Genomic DNA, 20,668 nt, shown 5'->3' with positions numbered 1-20,668 from the left:
AGAATTGATAATTACAATGGTGAAAATATATCAGGAAAGGAAGATAACTGTAATTTAAATAGAGTGTCAGAGAGGGCCTCATTGAGAAGGTTACTTCTGATTAAAGATGTTCTTCCAGTTAGGAAATATTTTACATGAGAAGATGAATGAAACATGGGATTCCTCTCTCTGTCATTCTAACTCACAGTGTCTCATTCCCTCCATCTTCTGCTTGGCCTACCTACTGTTTCAGCAAGGTCTGGCATGTTGTGGCATCAATTATTTCGAATTCAGTGCCAAGTTGTGGAGTTACCAGGCTAGTTAGTATTCTCCACGTTCCCTGCCCATCCGAAGCATTTTTGTCTATTCTCCCTATAATTAAAACATAGGATCACTTTCTTTATCCATGTCTATAAGAAATAACATAATCTCCTCATAAATGATTAAATGATTTCAAGTTTTGTAGGAATTTGTTCTTTGGTCAGGAATGTGTAAAGCATGTTGTACGAGTGGTTTTTCTTTGATGAACAGGCAAGCATGGAGTTTGAGCCTTCAGAATAGTTAGGAGACTGGAGCCATATGCTATAAGCCATGTACCTGACATAAGACTCTCAGTGGAAGTAATGTTGTCCTTATTTTACTAGTGAAGTGAATGAAGCTGAAATGAGCAGTCTTCCTCCAAATGCAGCATTCTGAAGGGTTATTGGAATTGTTCAGATTCAGGTATCAAGCCCTCAGGCACCTAATTTTATTTTTCTGGACTTGCATGGTGTGTGCTCCTGCATACGTGGGTGTGTCTGTATGTCATAGTTACATTGCAGATGACACAGGGTATAATGATAGGACCTTTCTTAATACACTATATTCCAGTTTTTGTTTTTAAAGTTCTCATTGAAATGTTTGAATTTGCTATTATGTTCTGGTATCAATGGAATGTTGAATAACTTATCACAGAAAATAACAAGCTTTGTGCAGCATAAAATAAAATTCTCTTTCATACTATCTATTAATCTTTATCCTGCAGTAAATTTATACGTTCAAGCAATCCTATTTTAAAATTGCTTGTTTGCCAATCAAGGTCACTAGAAAAATGGACCATAATCATAGTTGGACAGCCAATGAATGCACTTATCATTACATTTTTCTCATCTTTTTAAAAAATGGGATTTGCAAAATTATTACTGTTCATACGTTTAGAATATACTAAAAATATAGTAATTACTGAGCACATGCTATGATAAAATTTGATGTGAAGAGCTTTGTGTACATAATATCACTTCATCATCATGACAGTCTAGTAATGAAGATACTGTCACTGTGCCTGTGTTAAAGATGGTAAAAAATATGGCTTGATCAGACAAGAAAACTTGTTTAAAGTTATGTAACTAGGGGTGGGTTTAAGATTTAAGCAGGCCAACTCCAGGACTTACACTTACCTACCATACCATCTATACTTCTAGAGATTAGTAGAAAAAACATGAAATTGAGAGTTTATAAGTTCATCGTTTTAGTGCCTACGTGATTTCATATTTTGTTAACTTTGACTCATAATGCAGGGATGTTCTGTGGAAAAAATTGTACAGTATATGTGAAAGTGCTTTCAAAATTTTGATACTACCCAAATAAATATAACTTATTCTTTCCTTAAATACAATTTCTTAATTGTTAGTTGCTAGTAAGGCAAAACTATTGGAGAAGGAAATGGCAACCTACTCCGGTGTTCTTGCCTGGAGAATCCCAGGGACGGGAGAGCCTGGTGGACTGCCGTCTATGGGGTCGCACAGAGTCGGACACGACTGAAGCAACTTAGCAGCAGCAGCAGCAGTAAGGCAAAACTATAGAGACAGTACAAACATCAGTGGTTGGCAGAGGCTGAGGGAGGGTGTAGGGACAAGAGATAAATAGTATAAAAGGCAAGTAGAGAGGATTTACAGGGTGCTGAAACTAGTCTTTATGATACTGTAATGATAGATACCTGTCATACATTTATCCAAACCTATAGAATGTGCATTGCCTATTAAGAGTGAACCCTAATGTAAACTGTAGACTTTGGGTGACAATGATGTCAATGTAGGTTCATCAGTTTTTAACAAATGTCCCACTCTGGTGAAGGACGTTAATAATGGCGGAGGCCGTACGTCTACTGGGGCAGGGGGCATTTGGGAAATCTCTCTACATTTCACACAGGTTTTCTGTGGCCTAAGACTCTAAACCATAAAGGCTTTCAAAACAAAGACTAGCCAGATTTTCTGTCTGATGCACTGTGCTTCAATCTAAAAACTAAGTGAAAAGTTACTTAAAATTTCTTAAAAGGAACTCATAGCTCCTAAAAACAGCATTGCAGATTTCACAGCTTTTATGCAAGGTAGATGTTTGTGTTTTAATATCCATGTAACAGAGAGGTACTTATAGAGAATTTAGACAGTTGGTCTTAAAAATAGTGTACAATATCATGTAGGGCAAATTATTTTCTATCAGCTTATCTGTAGGAATATAACTATTGTGATTAAAAACATGGCAGATTTTGGGTCAAAGTTTTGTGATATGGCGATGGAAGACATTCCTCTTTCTATATTTCAATGAAAATACCCAATTAAATATATTAGAAGTTACAAATTCCAAACAGATTGCCTTGAAACCCAAGAGAGAACACTGAAAAGCTAATAGAATTTATATGAATTTCCAGCAAATGACAAATTTAAAAATAAATACATAATTTAGTTGTATTCATATATAATATGTAAATCAAAACAGATTAATATATTTAGAAAAAATATTATATTCAAATTGACAGAAAAATATAAAAGTGGCTAGAAGTCAAGTGAATAACCTAAACCTTTCACAAGATATTAATCTTGACTATGTGGATCAATTGAGAAATAAACAAAGTTCCTGATATAAATTAGAAATGCAATGATCACAAACTAGTCGGAGAAGACTTTGATGAAAGCTCATTAATATTCTGATAACTTAGTGGGATGTCCACACTTTTGTTGTTTAAATATTTTATAAAGAGCTTTATTGAGGTATAAATAACATACAATAAGCTGAATATATTTAGTGTATAATTTTATGTTTTCCTGTATATATACATATTATATATATATGCGTGTGTGTATGTATATATACACAAATATGACCATCACTAGAGTCAAGATAGTAAACACATTCATCAAACCCCCGTTTCCCATGCCTTTTGTGATACTTATCACCCTTATTTCTCTGCCATCACCCACTTCCCCAAGCAAAAACTTATCTATCTTTTGAATACTTTTTATTTTCTGGAATTCTATATAAACAGAATGATACAGCATGAACTCTTTTGTGAATATGGCTTCTGTCACTCACCATAATTATTTTAAGACTCAACTATGTTGTTTGAGGGCTCAGATGTGGAGACCTGGGTTCAATCCCTGGGTTGGAAAGATCCCCTGGAGGAGGGGATGGCAACCTACTCCAGCGTTCTTGCCTGGAGAATCCCCATGGACAGAGGAGCCTGACAGGCTACAGTCGCTCGGGTTGCAAAGAATCGGACATGACTGAGCAGCTAAACACGTGTTGTTTATATCAGTAGTTCATTCTGTTATTGCTGAGTAGTATTGCACTTTAAGAATATAGCAAAATTTGTTTATCCGTTACCTGTTAATAGATATCTAGATTGTTTCCAGATCTTGACTGATACATTTGAATATAAGTGAAAACTTAAGACTTGGGTGAGTAAGATACACTTCTCCATTGGTGATAAGTATTATATTGATGGTGGTGACAGTAATAATGACAACTACCATTAAGTAAGCATATGTTACAGATAAGATATTGTGTCATATTGTATATATCAGATATGTTTTACATGTGTAACTGTAACAAGATAAAATTAACCTTTCAGCTTAGGCACCAAACACCAAAATTGTTGAGTCCTCTGGTAAATGTGAGACCACCTTAGAGAAATCATAAAATTAGATATATGAGAATTGCTTCCATGGCTCTGGTGAACATTTCTTCCTATAGCAAAGGGTTGAGAGAAAATCATCTCTCTACTTTGACAGGTATAGAGCTTCAACTGGACTTTAAATATATCAACTGAACTTCCCTTGATATTCATTCCCTGCAGTTGAAGGACCACATAGGGGAGGGATAAAGCCAAATCTGGCTGAGCAAAGTAAGGAAGTAGGAAGTGAAAATCCCTCATTTGTGTCTGACTCTTTGCGACCCCATGGACTATACAACCCATGGGATTCTCCAGGCCAGAATACTGGAGTTGGTAGCCTTTCTCTTCTCCAGGGGATCTTCCCAACCCAGGGATCGAACCCGGGTCTCCCACATTGCAGGTAGATTCTTTACCAGCTGAGCCACCAGGGAAGCCAACAAAGTAGGAGGCTGCTGTCAGAAAGTAGCCAAATTTATACTGAGTACAGTAGAGAGGGATGTGAACTGAAGTTTAGTCTTGCCCAGGGCACCAGAGCACTCCAATAGCATGTGGAGGTTGCAGACAACCCAGGAACCAGGGTTGCGCCTGAAGGAGTAGCCAGAGAGGCAGACCAGGGGACACTGAGGGGCTCTTGGAGGAATATGCGTGGCTCTGCTATCTTCCGGGCCCAGAGAACAAGCAAGAAAGCATTTTCCTGCCCTGACTTCTCTTGGCCGCCAATGTTTGACCTTAGGGAGCTTCAAAATACAGCAGTGGATTTGAGAAAGAGGTGGAAAAACAGAGCAGAAAAAGAAAGGAGTCCATCAACTATACCTTTGCCCTGAAGGCAAGCAGGCTAGCTACAGGTCTTAGCTCCAGAGAAAGAAAATATGTAAAAAATCATTAAACTGTTGATAAATTGAATTGGGCATGTTTAATTACTGAAGTAAGACTAGGCTTTGTAAGTTAAAGTTTTTATAGAATTCTCCATATGAAAATGTATAGGGAGCTTCTTTCTCCACTGGATACATTTTATACGGACAATAGGAGGCAAAAATAAACTTACATTTGACTAAATCGTATATGTCATTTCTTTTCAATGTTTTGGTTACATGTGAATCATTAGCTTATTATAAAGCATGGCTTCCGAAATTTTTCTTGCTGAATATAAAAATCTTAAGCACAAATGTTCCTGTGAGAGGCAAGAAATGTAGCTATTAGGTGAGAAATTCAGAAGAAAATAATTCTTGCCCCCCAAATTGCCATGCAACCACTATCACACACAGCTTAGTGCTGACCTGCCTCGGGAGATGAAAAACTAGTTCATATCTCAAAGAGCAAGATTTTAGAAAGGTCTTTGCAGATAAAAATTTAAGATATGAATCCTTTGAGAACTGTTCATTTCATTTCTGAAAATGCCACTGTTCTAGTTCAGGTTCATATCAGTTAGCTGCATGTCTTTCTCTGGAGCTTGCTGTTTGTTTTTAAGCAGGAGACATGAAAAATGAGGGTTCTATATTGAGATGTAACTTGGTCACAGTAGAATGATCTCCATCTAGTTATATCACAGAGCTAGCAGAGCTGTAAGAAACTAGAGACAGAGCTTTGAAATGACAATTGCAAGTATAATGAAACAGTCACTCTACCCAAAGCTTATGAGTAAAAAATATTTCCCTGGCAGTTTTATCTTTATATTAACCACCAGCCAAACACACACTCTACACACACACCCTATAAATACACACATACATATGCAAACACCTTTTCTCTGTCTCTCTCACAATTTTGAGGCATGTATATGGTATGTGTGTGTGGTAGATTTAGCAGTTGGGAAAGAATTTATCTTTAAATGGAACCTAATCTTGGCCAGGTTTACCCTAAACTGTGTAGTAGGATTTTGTATTGTCTATTCTGAAAATGAAAATGATGAAGTTATTCTAGCACATCTTTTATCTGAGTTGCAATCCAAATTAAGTTCAGTAAATTGACTTATTTACATTTAAAATGTGTTCAGTACTTTTTTATCCTATATGTATTCTAAGAAAATTCCCAGCAAACATTTTCCATTCTAACTCCCAGTATCAGATGATCATAAAGTGAATTTTAAGAAATCTTTTGCATAAAATAGTTAGGATTATAACCATTTAGGAAAAAATTGTGTGTGTGAGGATTCACCCACATTTCCTAACACACTTAGATAGGAGAAACTTCAGCATACTTATCTTGAATATTTTTGTGGAAAAATCTTATATTGCCCTTGTTTCCAGTTTTATTTGACTTCCTTAAGTTTTTAATGAGTTGACATTAATTTTATAATAAAAGTAGCTATAAATGTCACAACTGGTCAACATGTTTGATTGTGATAACTAAAACATTTAACTAGCCAAGGGCTAAAAAATTTACATTTTTAATTGGATAAATATTTGAAATCAGGGGAAAATAATTATAAGACAAATTGGATACTCCAAACTCATTGTTTTCCAAATAGGTGAATTGAGATCTAGAGCAGTAGAATAGTAGAGTCTATAATTCTCTTATGTTAAGGTATTGTTCATTCTTCTAAACCATGTTAATTATACTATTTATTGTTTTATTATTGCAGCATGGGTTTCAAATCATTATGAAGGAGTTAGATGATGAATTTTGATAAGCATCTGTTCATATGAATAATCCTTTGATATTAGTGATGTGGTATAACGTGAATGCCCACTTCCAAAGTAGAGTCATTTATTTTTTAGCAGGAAATATTTTCTTAAATTTTCTCCATTCTTCAGCACTTAGGACTATCTTGTGTAAAATCGATTCTCAATTTGTATTTATTGAGTCAAATTAATTTGGACCTAAGAAATGCTTTTTATGAATGGTATGGGATGGAAGTCAGGGTTATGAATGATACGGATTGAAGATATGGGACAAGACTAAACCAAGTTTTTTAATGCATGTAGTACTTAATGCTGAAATAGCTGACTGATGCAGTAACTTTTTCAATTCACCAATATAACTTAGCTTTAATGATTTAGGATTATATTAAGTCGATACATTTGAAGTTTGTGAACATAAAGTTAGTTTTTGTGTAGTGTTTACAGATGATATGTACCCAAGGGAAATAGAATGGCATATATAAACACATATGCACATATAATACTTTTATAATTAAATAAGTATTATATAGTTATAATACTTATACATACTTATTGAATACTTTCTGAGCATTATCTCATTTGAATCAAAAACAATGCTCTGAGGTAGAGTATTATCAGCATGTTATCCTTAAGAAAACTGAAGCTCAATGAGGTTAAACAACCTGCATGATTTCACACCATTTGTAAGATTCAGGATTTTAGCTGATGTCTGCTTATTCCCAAAGTTCTGTGCTCTTTTTCATTGACTTTCTGTTTAATAAATCAAGCAACTCAGAAGGATTCTGGCACATTAATAAGAAACTGGCAAATATATATGAGCTTAATCTGTTTGTTAGAAAATTATGAATAGTCTTAGTCCTTGATAGAATCTGAGCTTTAATCATCAAGAAGCAGCTTGTCTGTAGCTGGTTGATGGGAAGAAGGTACCATAAAAGGGCAATCTGCTTGAAGGAATTACGAGAGTAAGGTGGCGAATTTTGATAACGATCTCTAGCTTTGCTAATTGTAATATTTAAATCAGTAACTTATGCCCAGTAGGAATGACACACAAAAACTACTCTACTCTGAGTATCACTGTGGTGAGCAAACAGCTAAGACACATTTCCTTGAGACAGAATTTTTTCCTGTATACAAATAATATCCTCCTTTATTTGAATGAGAACAGATGGATGAAGCCTCAATATAAATACTTATTGCCCATAGTAATGGATGATTTTATGAGACATTTAAATTGGGCCCAAACAAGGGTGTGAGTTAGTAGATGTGCTTAGCTTGGTATTTTTATTCTCACAATAAGAATTTCTATAAGAAAAGGTGAAGCTGAAAGGGCAACTGAGACTCCTTTGAGTGAATTAGTATTCCTATTGCATTACCCATGTGGATAATATTCTTTACCTCTGATGTGACCCTTACAAATTTAATTAAGTATGATGGCTGGCCAGCATGCAGATTAATTCTGCTATGGAGAAATCTTGAATGTTTTCTGGCTATGAACAAAATACCTATGGAAGTTCCTGTTAATTTATGTCACTCACCCAAATTTTCTAACTTTAGGTATGGAGTTGAGGGATAAATTATTTGTTTCCTTGATGTTATGTGATGCATGTCTATTAATGGTTAATCAGAAAAATGGAATAGACTTGATGGACATGAGTTTGAGTGAACTCCGGGAGTTGGTGACGGACAGGGAGGCCTGGCATGCTGTGATTCATGGGGTCGCATAGAGTCAGACACAACAGAGTGACTGAACTGAACTGAACTGAACTGAAGGTATGGTTGGGGCTTCCCAGGTGGCTCAGTTGTAGAGAATCCTCCTACCATTGCAGAAGACTCAGGAGATGAGGATTCAGTTGCTGGGTCAAGCAGATCCCCTGGAGTAGGAAATGGTAACCCACTCCAGTATTTTTGCCTGGGAAATCCCATGAACAGGAGCCTAGTGGGATGCAGTCCATAGGGTTGCAAAAGAGTCAGACACAAATTAGCAACTAACAACAAAGGTATGGTCAAGTTACTGAAGATATTTCATAAAATGTACTTTTAAAGATGTTTGATTTCAAGCAAACTTGATATATAAAACTTAGATGGAAATTTTATTTATTTTTTAATTTAATGTATTTCTCTCTGTGTGTGTATATATGTATACAAAGTTAGGAATCATGTTCCCCAAAGTAAACTTAAGAAGAACCACATTCAATCCATGCAATAAACTACATTTTTACTAAGACATCATATTGACTATTTTCTGTTGAAAACTTAGCTCTAGTAAATAGCTGATTTTCTCTTCTGAGCAAATCCTATTCTTTTCAGCATCTTGATACAAAATATTTCACACATGTTACATTTAAGTGCATTTTGTGATTTTGAGATATTACCTCTTTCTGAACCAAACCTTCCTACTGTCAGAGAAAACTCTAAATGGAGCTTTTATTCTAGGAGCATATTGAGAAGTAGAATAGTGGGGTTAGAGGCATGGTGCAGTGGGATTAGCATTTCAAAATTAAGCATATTGCTTTATGAAATTATGGCTCTGTAGAAACAAGCCAGGGCTTCTGTGTCTCCATTCCCTCATCTGTGAATTGTAATTGACAACACCTTCACCGCGATGACTGACAAGCAGTGTATTTACAAAGGCATTGTAAACTTCAGTTTTTGCAACGTTATTGTTGGAGTATTGACAAAGCCTACTAATTAATGGTGGGAAGAGAAAGAAGAGAGATACTAGAAAAGAGTTTGTGTACCACAGTCGAAACAACAGTGATTCACTGAAAAGCATGATGCAGTGTAATAAGAACAAAGGACTGCTGCTGCTAAGTCACTTCAGTCGTGTCCGACTCTGTGTGACCCCATAGACGGCAGCCCACCGGGCTCCCCCGTCCCTGGGATTCTCCAGGCAAGAACACTGGAGTGGGTTGCCATTTCCTTCTCCAATGCATGAAAGTGAAAAGTGAAAGTGAAGTCGCTCAGTCGTGTCCAACTCTTCATGACACCATGGGCTGCAGCCTTCCAGGCTCCTCCATCCATGGGATTTTCCAGGCAAGAGCACTGGAGTGGGGTGCCATTGCCTTCTCCGAACAAAGGACTACACGGCACCAAAAGTATCTGCTGTCTGCTTAGACTATTTGATTTCATCTTTATACCCTACCTGCTCTAGACCCACTGACTGCCCTGCTGTCTCTAAAATACAGCAATCATCCTTGCATACCTACATGCCTCACTCCCTTACTTCCTTCAGATCTCTGCTCAAATAAGATTTCATCAAAGAGGTTTATTCCCAAGATCCAACATGAAATGACCCACCCTTGTCAACTCCATCAGTTTTCATCCCTTTGGTCTGCTTTATTTTGCTTTACTGTCACATGACATGCTGATCGTTTATTTTCTTCTCATTGAAGCATAAGATCCATGAGAGCTAGAATTTTGTCTGTTTTATTGCTACATCCCCATAACCTGTAAAATATGATTGTAAGTGAATGAATAAATTAGGCTAGGGGCAGAATGCCTGGGTCCTAGTCCTTACTCACTGTGTTAACATGGAACATCTTCTCAGTTATTTTTGCATTTCATTTTTGTTGCTTGTACGGTAGCGGCTGATGACCCTTTTGTTTTTCACTCAAGAGTTGTGATATTTAGGGGAAGAAGCTTTTACTTATGAAACCTCCTACTGAGCACGCACTGCTACAGGTAATTTGCATAAATTGTCTAAACCCCAGGCCAACTTGATAGATATTATTATTTTACAATTAAGAAATCAAGGCTGAAAAAAATTTGTGACTCTTGTAAAAATTCAGTGTAATGTTGTTTAGTCACTAAGTCATGTCTGACTCTTTGTGACCCCATATACTGCAGCTATCTCCTGTAGTTTGCTTAAATTCATGTCCGTTGAGTTGGTGATATCATCCAACCATCTCGTCCTGTCACATCCTTCTCCTCCCACCCTCAATCTTTCCCAGCATCAGGGTCTTTTCCAATGAGTCAGCTCTTTGTATCAGGTGGCCAAAGTATTGGAGCTTCAGCATCAGTCCTTCCAATGAATATTCAGGGTTGATTTCCTTTAGGATTGACTGGTTTGATCTCCTTGCTGTCCAAGGGACTCTCAAGAGTCTTCTCCAACACCACAGTTCAAAAGCATCAATACAATACACGTGTGTGAAATGGACATTAAAGTATAAGGCAATATATTATATTTGTACTCATCAAACTAACAAACTAATGAATAACTATTTTTATTTTGGTTATGCCACACTGCTGCTGCTGCTGTTGCTTCAGTCATGTCCGACTCTGTGCAACCCCATAGACGGCAGCCCACCAGGCTCCCCCGTCCCTGGGATTCTCCAGGCAAGAACACTGGAATGGATTGTAATTTCCTTCTCCAATGCAAGAAAGTGAAAAGTGAAAGGGAAGTCACTCAGTCGTGCCCGACTCGCAGCGACCCCATGGACTGCAGCCCACCCGACTCCTCCATCCATGGGATTTTCCAGGCAAGAGTACTGGAATGGGTTGCCATTGCCTTCTCCATGTGCCACACTGCTTGTGGGATATTCCCTGACTGGGGTGGAACGTGGGCCATGGCAGTGAAAGCCTGGAATCCTAACCATTAAGCCACCAAGGAACTCCTAGAATACCTATTTTTAATAAAATCATCATTATATGCTTTTCTAGATGGAAATAATTTATGGTTATGTTAGTTTCTCCATTTTATGAAAACTTTAAGCATGGACAAGGAGTAAGTAAAGCAAAAGTAATCCATTTGGATATATTACCATTGACACTTTCTGCTAAAAGGTTTACGGTTTCTACTTTTTATACAGGTCTATACCAACTCCAGAGCAGTTATTCCCTAAACATTTCACACTTTTTTATAATAGATATTTTTTCAGATCTACTTAATATTTTTTTTCAGCAAAGAAGAAAGTAGGATCAAATACCATTTTTAATTTGATAGTGCTTTGAAATTAGTTTCTATTTTGTACATTACTGCATAACTAAAATAAAAATTAGAATGTATAGTGTAGGACATAAACTATATTCAGGGTACAGATAACCTTTGATAAACATATTGATGTAAAGGCCTCTTGTAGTAACTTAAAAGCCTTCTAATATCTATAGCACAAGATTTGGCAAATGTTCAAGAAACTATATGCAGAAAGCCTTTTTGGCCAACTCAGGTACATAAGAGGTCTCAAAATTCTTTTAGCCAAAGAAGAAGTCATAGAAAGCCCTCGGAAGAAAATTTTAGTGTAAAGTGGAAGAGAAAACGTGAAAAAAAGATTTATCCTTGGGCAGCCATTTGAATAACAACCTATCTGAATTAGTCTCTCCCAAAGGATTATTGGATAGAAAAGGGAAAATAGGGAAAAGAAAAACAGAATTATTTCTCATCCTAAGTGCTTTGTACTTTACATTTCCATGTTAATAATTGGAGGAAATAATCTTAACTGGGCTTAGAGCCATTTAGAAAAATTGAATAATTAATTTCTGATGTTGTTTGCTTTTCTATACCAGGCCAAAATGTTTTACTGCATTCACCTACATGGCTTTAGGCCAAGTAAGCAATATACTAAATGAAAAGTTTGTCATGTGGAAAAATCTTTAAAAATTAAGCAATTTTTCTCATCTTAGTAATTTTAACAGACGTAGGGAAGATCTTGTTTTAGGTAGATTGATAAAACTGAATTACTTTTTAGTTTTGATTCTCCACTGTTAAAATGTATGGAAAAGTTCAATAGAAATGCACATATGATTTGCATTGATTAAATTGAGGGTATTGAAATGCTTTTTAGTTCCTTTGTTACTGATCTTAGGTCTGTCACCTTGGACATGCTGTTTCAGATCCTCTGGGGGCAGTTTAAATGAAATTGGCCAAGTGAAAATGACAAGAGGAAAAATTTCTTACTATCCTCTAGAGTTATTAAAAAAAAAGTGATAGAGGCATGAGATGAATGAAGGAAATGAGTATCAGGCATCAGGCAGAGGATGGGTGCAAATACACTGTGTGGCTTTTCTGATGGAACAAATCAGTCATAAAAGGAGCTTTTGGCACCAGTCCACTATTTTACTTAATTATTCTCTTGACAAAGACAGTGTGAAATCATATTTAATAAAGATGAAAATATACCATATTCTGCTAACTGAAAAGGAAAGTTGAAATTTGCCAATTGTTTTCTATTTATTGAAATATTTGTTCTCATGTTTATTAGACATGCTTAGCTACAGGTATGTGTGTGTGTGCTGTGCTGAGTTACTTCAGTTGTGTCTGACTTTGCAACTGTGGATACTTTGCAACCCTATGGATACTGAATATTAATTTAAGAGGAAGCATTAAGAAGAGGGCAAGGTAGGAGATGAGTATGTCTGTGTGTATTATGTTTGTAGAAGCAAGTGATTTAAACTGTAGTGGTAGAGGCTTAAAAGGGTAGTGTGTCCAGGTACATATGTCCCTGTTTACTATACAATGATAATGTATTGAAAGCTTAAATAGATGAAACTTATACTGGAGAGAGCATTTTAATGTAGACCTGTGAGCTTTACCTGATCTGTGGACTAATCAGTATTATTACCATTATGATTTGAAAGAAAAAAGTATGCTTGATTTCCAAGGATGATTTAGAAAACAAACCTAAAGAAAAATGAAAAGGAAGTTCAGATTTTTTCCTATCATGGATTGCTTTTTTCATGAGCAGCAGTATCCTAGCAGTTTTTATCTGAAACATTAGCCTGGCCCAGTAGGTGTCAGATTAGATATACATTACTCCATTATCTTGGTATACTACTTCGCATCAAAGGATCTATGGACTTGGAAACTGAAAGGGAAAGAGAATAAATAAAGGATATCTCTTTTCAGTTTTAGAGTAGCGCTTTTAACATTAAGAAAAATCAATAACTGGATTGACTGCATTCAGTAGGGAGCACTATTGTTTCCCATAATGTATCTAATGCATATCATTACCAGAGTAATCACATTATTATCTGCCTCTGCCTAGCTGCTTGCTTGGTTAGATATGAAGCCAGAGCTATTTGTAAAGTAAGGGGTTTTTTTGTTGTTGTTCTCTTTTGCAAGATTGCTGCAAATTGTATTCTTCCCATTTTCTTTATTCATTGTTTGAACTAGCCAGAACCTCTGAATTCAGATTAAGTGGGTTGGTTTGTTGTGGTGGTGGTGATTTTTTTCCCCTTCAGGATTATTTTTTGTTTGTTTCTATCAAATTAATCTCACCTTTAGGAAATGGGGCAAATTATGTGTGTGTCATTGTATCCTCTGGCATGGAGGTTGGGTCGCATAGACTACTTGGAAGTTGGTTTTATGTTTCTGAGATATCTGTTTAAAGTCATCAGTTGCAGAGTGATGCTGGAATATATTTCAAACAGCGTTACATCCCAACAATCCAGTGGAGGGGCTCAGTCTAAAACAAGGAAGTATATGTAAAATCTAGAATAGTCAATTCCTTGTCGGTCTCTGATTATAAAAGGGTTAATAGATGTGTCTGTTAATATTTAAAGGGACATTTACCTTAGATCTTTCACTCACGAGCATCATGATTTTTAGCTAGTCAAACAGTATGAGCCTTTGTTCTCGCTTGTACAAGTAAAGTCACACTAAATTCTTGGCACAGATTTTTGGTGGAGATTCAGGACCGTGTACGTAAGACAGCTAGCCAAGAATACTGTAGTGCTGCTCTTCCAACTGACAGTATAATAAAAGTGGTGGCTATTCCAAGCGGCAGTATAATAAAAGAGGGTCACTGGAGCAGAAAAACTGCCCAGAAGATGACTGAAATGAGTACATATGGAATCTGTTTCTCCCAAGAATTCTTTATATCTCAATGCTGAAGTTGCTGACGATGTTTAATTAAAGGGGTATACAGTGGGAAAGAAAAACGAGTAGACATTTTAAAAACACGAAACTTTGACTGCACAGGAAACAATTAGAGCTTCTCAACTGCTGAGCAGTGCAGTCAGACTAAGATCATTTTCCATTAGATAAGGAATGAGCCGCATGTGCAGCTGAACTAACTTATGAGCCTGACTGAATGGCTGCAGAGGATGACAAGATGGCATTTTGGGTAAAAATAATTCTTCTCAGGAAAAATTTGTGCTTTTCCTCTGGACCTTTGAGCCTCCATCTCATCTTACTTGCATACTGAAGACATCGTTACTAAAAGGGAGATTTCAGAGTTTTCTAATCAGAAAAGTAAATCACACATATTTTTCTTTTCTTTATTTTTTTGCAGGCCTAGTCAATCAAGAGTGTGGGTAATAATTAATCTAAAAGCCCCATTTGAAAGAAATTTGAACTTTGGCAGACAATCTGTTTTATGCTCACTTGGAAATACTTCTTTGGTTAAAACCATTTGTCCATTCAGTTTGTGGAGGCAGATTAAGTCACAAAGCTGAAAATATGTTCCATACCCAGTTTTCCATCTACATTAAAGAAAGGAACTCAAAGTACTTGAAAACCTCTTTGATTCCAGAATTCAAGTGCATTATTCAGTTTAGAACTGCACTTAGTAATTCAAAATTTTTATAGATTATACTCCATTTAAAGTTATTATGAAATATTGGCCACATTCCTTATACTGTATGATGTGTCCTTGCAGCTTATTGACTTTATACATAGTTGTCCTTGCTCAGTCACTAAGGAGTGTCCCACTCTATGCGACCCCACGGATTGTAGCACGCCAGACTCCTCTGTCCTCTGCTGTCACCTGGAGTTTGTTCACATTCACGTCCATTGAGTCAGTGATGTTATCTAACTATCTCTTCCTCTACCACCCCCTTATCTTTTTGCCTTCAGTCTTTCTCAGCATCAGGGTCTTTTCCAGTGAGCTGGCTCTTCTCATCAGGTGGCCAGAGTATTGGAGCTTCAGCATTGGTTGTTCCAAAGAATATTCAGGGTTGATTTCCTTTAGGATTGACTAGTTTGATCTCCTGGCTGTCCAAGGGACTTTCAAGAGTCTTCTCCAAAGCCACAATTCAAAAGCATCAATTCTTCTACACTCAGTGTTCTTTATGGTCCTCTCACATCCGTATATGACTAGTGGAAAAACCATATTTTTGACTATATGGACCTTTGTCAGCAAAGTGACGTCTCTGTTTTTTAATATTCCGTCTAGGTTTGTCATAGCTTTTCTTCCAAGGAGTAAGCGTCTTTTAATTTCATGACTGCAGTCACCATCTGCAGTGATTTTGCAGCCCAAGAAAATAAAGCAGCCCCTGTTTCCACTTTTTCCCCTACTATTTGCCAAGCAGTTGCCATGATCTTAGGTTTTTGAATGTTCAGTTTCAAGCCAGATTTTTCACTCTCTTCTTTTACCCTTCATCAAGAGGCTGTTCTGTTCCTCTTTGCTTTCTGCTATTAGAGTGATGTCATCTGCATATCTGAGAATGTTGATATTTCTCCTGACAATCTTGATTCTAGCTTGTGATTCATCCAGCCTGGCATTTCACATGATGTACTCTGCGTATAAGTTAAATAAATGGGGTGACAATATCCAGCTTTGTTGTACTCCTCTCCCAGTTTTGAACCATTCCATTGTTCCATGTCTGGTCCTAACTTCGCTTCTTGATCTGCATACAGGATTCTCAGGAGACAGATAAGGTGGTCTGGTACTCTCATCTCTCTAAGAATTTTCCATAGTTTAATGTGATCCACACAGTCAAATATTTAGCATGGTCAATTAATTAGAAGTAGATGTTTTTCTGGAATTCCCTGCTTTCTCTATGATCCAACGAATGTTGGCAATTTGATCTCTGGTTCCTTGGACTTTTCTAAAACCACGCTTATACATCTGCAGGTTCCCGGTTCGTGTACTGCTGAAGTAGCAACCTTTCTCTTCTCCAGGGGATCTTCCCAACCCAGGGATTGAACCCATGGCTCCAGCATTGCACGCAGATTCTTTAACAGCTGAGACCAGAAGAAGCCCATAGTACATAGCAGTTTTTACCTTTTAATCCCCTACCCTAATATTCCCTCTCTTACTCCTATCTTGCTTCTCCTCCCTTCCATTTCTCCACTTGAAACCACTAATTTGTTTTCTGTATCTGTGACCTTTGTTCAGTTCTATATATTCGTTTTATATTTTAGATTCCACATATAAGTAATAATATACCATATTTGTCATTCTCTGATTTAATTCCACTTAGTACTGTCCAGTTCCATCTATGTTATTTCAAATGGCCAAATTTTATTCTTTTTATGTCTGAGTTAGGTTGCTTTCATATTTTGGCTTTTGTAAATCTTATTTTGCTGTGAACACTGGGATGTATGTATCTTTTTGAGTGGTTTCATATCCTTTAGATATATAGCCAGAAATGGAATTACTGGATCATGTAGCTGTGGTAGTTCTATTTTTAGTTTTTGAGGAAACTCCATACTGTTTTTCATAGTGGCTTCACCACTTTACATCCCCACAGTATACATGGGTTCCTTTTTCTCCGTATCATTGCAAACATTTATTATTTGTGATCTTTTGATTATAGCCATTCTGACAGGTGTGAGGTGAAATTTCATTGTGATTTTGATTTGCATTTCCCTTGTGATTAGCAGTGTTGAGCATCTTTTTGTGTGCCTGTTGGCCATTTCCATTTCTCTATGGAAAATATTAATTCAGGTTCTGCCCATTTTTAATTGAACTGTTTGTTTTTGATGTTGATTTTTATGAGCTTTTTTAAATACATTCTAGATTATTGTTAATATCATTTGCCAGTATTTCTACCATTTAGTAGACCATCTTTTCATTTTCATGATTTCCTTGGGTGTGCAAAAGCTTTTCAGTTTAGGTAAGTTCCATTTGTTTATTTTTCCTTTTATTTTCTTTTCTTTAGGAGACAGATCCAAAAACAATGTTGCTTTGACTTAGGCAAAGAGTATTCTGCCTATATTTTTCTCTAGGTGTTTTGTAGTATCCATTCTTACATGTAGGTCCTTAATCTATTCCAGCATTTTTTTAATTGTGTGGGAAATGTTCTAATTTAATTTTTTTTCAGGTAACTGTCCAGTTTTCCCAGCACCACTTATTGAAGAGACTATCTTTGCTCAATCATCTATTCTTATTTTTTTTTTGTTGGAGGTTAACTTATCAAACTAACTCACATGCTAGTAAAGTAATGCTCAAAATTCTCCAAGCCAGGCTTCAGCAATACGTGAACCGTGAACTTCCAGATGTTCAAGCTGGTTTTAGAAAAGGCTGAGGAACCAGAGATCAAATTGCCAACATCCACTGGATCATTGAAAAAGCAAGAGAGTTCCAGAAAAACATCTATTTTTGCTTTATTGACTATGCCAAAGCCTTTGACTGTGTGGATCACAATAAACTGTGGAAAATTCTGAAAGAGATGGAAATACCAAGCCACCTGACCTACCTCTTGAGAAACCTGTATGCAGGTCAGGAAGCAACAGTTAGAATTGGACATGGAACAACAGACTGGTTCCAAATAGGAAAAGGAGTCCGTCAAGGCTGTATACTGTCACCCTGCTTATTTAACTTTTATGTAGAGTACATCATGAGAAATGCTGGACTGGAAGAAGCACAAGCTGGAATCAAGATTGCTGGGAGAAATTTCAATAACCTGAGATATGCAGATGACACCACCCTTATGGCAGAAAGTGAAGAAGAACTAAAGAGCCTCTTGATGAAAGTGAAAGAGGAGAATGAAAAATTTGGCTTAAAGCTCAACATTCAGAAAACCAAGTTTATGGCATCTGGTCCCATCACTTCATGGGAAATAGATGGGGAAAGAGTGGAAACAGTGGCTGACTTTATTTTTTTGGGCTCCAAAATCACTGCAGATGGTGACTACAGCCGTGAAATTAAAAGATGCTTGCTCCTTGGAAGAAAAGTTATGACCAACCTAGACAGCCTATTAAAAAGCAAAGACATTATTTTGTCAACAAAGGTCCATCTAGTCAAGGCTATGGTTTTTCAAGTAGTCATGGATGGAGGTGAGAGTTGGATTGTGAAGAAAGCTGAGTGCTGAAGAATTGATGCTTTTGAACTGTGGTGCTGAAGACTCTTGAGAATCCCTTGGACTGCAAGGAGATCTAACCAATCCATCTTAAAGGAGATCAGTCCTGAGTGTTCATTGAAAGGACTGATGTTGAAGCTGAAACTCCAATACTTTGGCTACCTGATGCGAAGGACTGACTCATTTGAAAAGTCCCTGATTCTGGGAAAGATTGAAGGCAGGAGGAGAAGGGGACGAGAGAGGATGAGATGGTTGGATGTCATCACTGACTTGATGGATATGAATTTGGGTAAACTCCAAGAGTTGGTGATGGACAGGGAGGCCTGGCATGCTGCCGTCCATGGGGTCACAAAGAGTCAGGCATGACTGAGTGAGTGAACTGACTGAACTTCCGGTAAGTTTATGAGTTTCTCTCTGGGTTCTCTTTTCTGTTCTGTTGATCTGTGTGTTATTTTGAGCCAGTTCTATTCTGTTTTGATTGCTGAACTTTTGTAGTATAGTCTGAAGTCAGGGAGCATGATTCCATCAGCTTTATTCTTCTTATACAAGATTGTTTTGGCTGTTCAGGGTCTTTTATATTTCCATACAAATTTTAGAATTATTTTTCTAATTCTGTGAAAAACACCATATATATTTTCTAAGGATTGTATTGAATCTACAGATTACTTTGGGTAATATTAGTAACATTAATGTTTTAGATCCATGAACATGGTATATTTTTCCATCTGTTTATGTCATCTTCAATACTTGTCTTTTACCTCTTTAGGTAGATTTATTCCTAGATATCTTATTCTTTTTTGTGCAATGGTAAATGGGATTGGTTCTATTGTATAAGAATCCAGCAGATTAAAAAGATAGTTCTTCTGGGGTTTGATCTTGTTCCTTTATTTGGAACATGTCCTGTGCTCCATTTTGCCTACTTTGCTGTTTTAATTTCTGTGTATCTAGTAGATTGTTTGTTTCCCAATCTTGGAAAAGTGTCCTTTTGCAGAAGATGTCCTCTGTGTCCCAGCCGTACACTCCCCTCTGGTTACTGGAGTTGTTTGCTCTCAGGGTGCCTCCTCTGTGGGCTGTGTGGGTCCTTCTCTTGTGGCTAGTTGACCACTATGTGCAGTCTTTGAGGTGTGGCTGACCCCTGGTCTGGTTGGTTGCCAGGCCCTGCCTTGTGTGGAGGTGCCTGCCACTGGTTGGTGGTTGGCACTGTGTCACAGGCTGGCTGGTTGTGGAATCCTGGGGGGAATCCCAAGGCTAGTGATCACCAACCGTGGGCAAAGCTGTATGCAGTTGCTGGGCAGTTATGTGGCTGAAGTTTTTGGATCTGGTGTTGGTCTCCTCATGGGTAAGGGTCAGTTTCTGACATAACTGGCTGTGGGTTCTGATGTGTGCCAAAGCTCATGTTGGCCCAGTGGTGAATGAGATTGGATCCCAGTGTGGTGAAGGGTCCAAGGGGTCTTTGATCGGAATTTGGCCTCTGGTGAATGGGAATAGGTCCTGAGGTTGCTGGCTTTGAGGCCCAAGTTGTTCCAGAGCTGTGTCTGCCTGCTGGAGGACAGGGTTGGGGCCCAGGGGATTCTAGAGCTGGGCCTACCCACTGGCAGACACAGCCAGGTCCTGGGATCTATGACTGTAGGGACCCTGGGTCTAAGAGCTGGTATTGGACTGTTCGTGAGTGGGGCTGGGTTCTTCTATGACAGGTGTGGGGCTGCAGTGATCTTGGGGCTGGTGTCCATCTGTGATCAGTAGAGCCATGGCCTAAGGGTTCTTGGGGATAGTACCTGCCCACTCATGTGTGAGGCTATTCCCAGGGCTGGGGCTGGTCCTTTTGTCTGTGGAGCTGGATCCCAAAGTTCATGCATCTGCATTCTGGTGGGCAGGACTGGAGTCCAGGGGTTTGGGGACTGATTCCTGTCACCAGTGGGCAGAATTGAATCCCAGAGTCTCTGGCTGCAAGGTCCTAGGGCTTGGGGCTAGTGTGGTGTGCTGGTGTGGGGGGCCTGGACCTGGGCCCACCAGACTGGGATGTATCCTGAGATGGCTGTGGTCTCAGAGGGTCTTAAGGCAGCCTGCTTGCTGGTGGCTGGGGTTCTGTCCCCCTCTGGCTAGTTGCTGGGTGGGTCCTGGTGCTTGTGCTCACAGGCAGGTAGGTGTCCTGGTGCTTCTGCCTACAGGCTGGTAGTTG

This window comes from Bos taurus, chromosome 8 (genome assembly GCF_002263795.3).
Source record: "Bos taurus isolate L1 Dominette 01449 registration number 42190680 breed Hereford chromosome 8, ARS-UCD2.0, whole genome shotgun sequence".
Lineage (NCBI taxonomy): Eukaryota > Metazoa > Chordata > Mammalia > Artiodactyla > Bovidae > Bos > Bos taurus.
The sequence above is the reverse complement of the archived record's forward strand: the minus strand, read 5'-3'. Positions refer to the sequence as shown.